A 3,694-nucleotide genomic window follows, 5' to 3' on the forward strand; every position below is an offset into this window, starting at 1 on the left:
AAAAGTCAAATGATTTACGAAGTAAATCTGTCATTAAAGCCACCCTTTTCCAGTTGTACTCTGAGCTTTCTGGGGAAGGGTCAAGGTCTAGAAAATGCTAAGTATGTTTAGATGCCATAGCAAATCAAACAAGAAAATACATGTGCAACACATTTACCATGCAGACATCATATATATGAGAACATTGTCTAACTGCAAACAGTCATTTACAATAAAAAAGTCAATGCATTTAAAGTGTATGAGCCTCAAAATCCCCATACCCTCAAGTTCCACAGAAACGGACTTTTCGGAAGCTGAAACATTTCCACAAGTCCTACCTGACAAAAGTCTGGATGAACCACTTTAGATCATGATTTAACTGGAAACAAAATTAAAAACAACATTAAGATAGACTAAGGACCAATTAATATTTTCTAAGAGGATGGTGATACACATTTGGTTATTAGCAAGTTGAGAGCAATGACTTGTCGGTCAGTGGGGACAATTCAACAAGCTGAATGTACAGGAGAGTGCTGTGTTGAAAAGAATGCTGATACTTAGAACACATGTAAATATTTTAGCTCCATAACTACTCCATGTACATGAGACTTCCAAGAACAGCTCCTTTACAGTTGCTTATACATATATAAGTGCAAGAATACTAATGCCATTATCCTAAACTCTCAGTGTAAATTAGTGCTATCGACTCTACTTGCAAAGACTATATACAGCCATAATGCCATACACCCTACCCAGAACAGAAGAACACTATTTGCATTGTGAGACGAGAGGAATTTGTTAGGACAGCAAATGAGGAACACTTTTTTTGGTTTTGTACTAACTGAGGGATCCCCTTGTAACAGGAACATTCCTCAGAGACCATGTCTCTCTCCTGTAAGGACATGAAGAGAGGTGACTGAGCTGTTGGAATCCTGTATATCAAAAGAGAATTTAAAAATATTCTCAGGAGTGATAGGTAGTGTGTAACAAAGGAGACTTTCTCTGCACAAATGCAAACACAGAAAGATACTGGATTTCCCTTTTTTTTTCACTTGCTATTCCAAGCAGTTTTTAAAAATTGATATTTAAATTGTTTTATACACAAACATCTTCCTACGGAAACATTTGAATTTTTTTTAAACACAGTTTTGTAGACCTAAGAAACCACTCTTTTTAATCCCAGTTAACCCCTGTCAGGTCCCTACCAACTCTTTATGACATTGTTGTCAATTTTTTTTAATTATTCTTTGAAGGCAGAACTACTGAGTGAATATATGTGAGACTTCTAGAACAGAATGCAAGACTGGATAAAAATCCTGAAACAGGCAATTGAGATGAACAGTGATATAAATAGGAGTTGTGTTGTGACATAGCAAAGCCAGTAGCACTTCTCCAGGCTTTAAGCTAAACTATGCTCCCAAGCCATTGTAATAAAATACATCTCTACATTTATAGACAGACATCACAGTAGGAATTGTACAGTTATCAGTATTTACTACAAAACATATTGGGTAACAACTAATTTTACTGTGTGGATGCTGGGCCAAAAAGGCAAACAAATCTGAGAGGTAGCAGTTGAAATAGCCAGTAGATTATTAGGGATCAGTAAGCAGGTTGTGTGTAAGGAAGTCAATAATTCTTCCAGTTACTACCACCCACAGCCCCACAGGCATATGAATTCAGCATCATCTGTTTGGTGCCAGAATACTGGACTAGGGAGTATTCGATTCCAACACTTGAGATGCTCTGTGCAAAGCACAATCAAACAGAGGTCCAGTAACAGGGTTTAGTAACCTGAACATGTGAATTACTTCCTTTCATCCTGTAGAAGTGAGAGCTGTGAAAGGTAATGATAGCAATTTCAAGTAAACATTAACTATTTCAGTGAGGATTATTATTGCAAATACCAAGCTATTTATCTAATTTTTGTTAATGTGTGAACAGAATTACACCTCTTATCAGGCCTCTAGACATGCCTTTCTAGATCCCATCTGGGATGCAGGTTATTAGGGTGTTTGATGGTATTTCTCCAAAATCTCAGGTGTTACCAACACTCGATGCAACAGTCATGAGAACAGACAGATAAAAGAAAGTCCCAGCAGCTCATAAAACGTTTACTTCCAAAACCCACATTTGTCCAGGTTAGTGATTCTTAACTGCCTCTTGACAGAAACTCACTCCAGTAGAGATGTAGAGCCTCTGTACTGCTCAGCTTTTCTTAACCTTCATTTATGGTTTTCTTAAGAGAAGTGCATGGATTCCTGTGGGTCAGCAACCAAAAGTCACTGATTCACTGCAGAGGGCTGAATGGTTTTCCTTATGTAATAGATGTCTGTAGACTATTTTGTGTTCCCTTTAGAAATACTTTGGTACTTGTGGTTAGTGAAATGGTGAAATGTTGTCCTTGATTTTTTTTTAGCATTACTTAAAACCCATTTTTCCTCCAAGTGATAGGAATTAGGATTGGAGAAGCCAAGGGAAGCTGAGAGGAATATGTTGCCAGTCCTGCCTTTGTAAGTAAATGAACATCTTCCAGGACGAGTGACAGAGAAGGCAAAATGTTTAGTAGTGTGTGTGGCATAGACCTATATAGTTTTGAAATTTTATAGCCCAATTACAACTATTACTATTGAATTAATATCCAAGAATAAAACAAAGGTCCATCTAGAAGCTTCCAGTGCTCTAACTGAACTTGCAGTTTAACCTGCACAATAGCTCTGTGTGTTTATAAATAATCAGATATCTGCAGTTTGAGAGAATTTAGTTGTAAACCAACAGCTTTTTATCCAATACTAGAGGAGCACCCCACAGCAGGCTAGCTATAAGGGCTCTCCCAGGATTTGGTCTGTGAGCTGTCTCAGTGCAAGCTAAAGGGTGATTTGGTGTATGGAATTCAGGAGCCATGATCTCCCCATGAATAAGGGGATCTTCTTAAATGCTGGAGATATTGGAACGTTTGGAAAAAGACCATGTACCATCTTATAGGCAGAAAGAGCATTTTACTTGAGACTATATTGATTTTTGAAGGAACAAGGAGGCTATAAATGTAGGAAGAAAGCAAGGCAAATTTTGGTTTAAGAGATCATGACTCCAATTCATTGAGTATCCCTAGCATTAAATTTGAATAATCAGTTACAGTCTGTTTTCTGAAGTAGAGAGAAAGCAGTGACTTGCTTTGGAATGCAAATGGTCCCCAAACAACTGGTGTGATGTTCCTCAATTAAACTGAGGGTCAAGCAGCCATTTGCTGGGGTGGATGGTGTTAGAAATGTAAGAATGAAGAACTCCAAATGTGCTTACTGTTATCACCGTACAGTTTTGCAGATATTCTTAAGCTTTACAGAGCTAGCTTGTGTGAGTTGCCTGGTCTTGGGGCTCAGCCCGCAGTAATTCTGGGGGAAGTCACTGCAAGAAGCGGTTGGTTTCAAAACAGGAGAATTTGCCGATGGCAGGTAACGCCATTTGAGGAGAGAGCCTGTCTGGGGCGAGGATGCCTGAATCCTCGGGAGCAGGCCCGAGCGGTGGGCAGCAGCACTTGAGGCTCGGCCATGGCTCAGGGCGGGGCCCGCAACCCGAGCGGCTGCCGCTGGAGTGGCCATGGCGACCGCAGGCCCGGCAGCGCCTCGCTGTCACCATGGCAACCCGTAAAGCCGCCTGGCGCGTCTCTCCCTCGCTCTGCCGCAAGCCGTCTTCTCGCGAGACTTGGCCGGCCCGG

The sequence above is a fragment of the Colius striatus genome, chromosome 7, assembly GCF_028858725.1.
Source record: "Colius striatus isolate bColStr4 chromosome 7, bColStr4.1.hap1, whole genome shotgun sequence".
Lineage (NCBI taxonomy): Eukaryota > Metazoa > Chordata > Aves > Coliiformes > Coliidae > Colius > Colius striatus.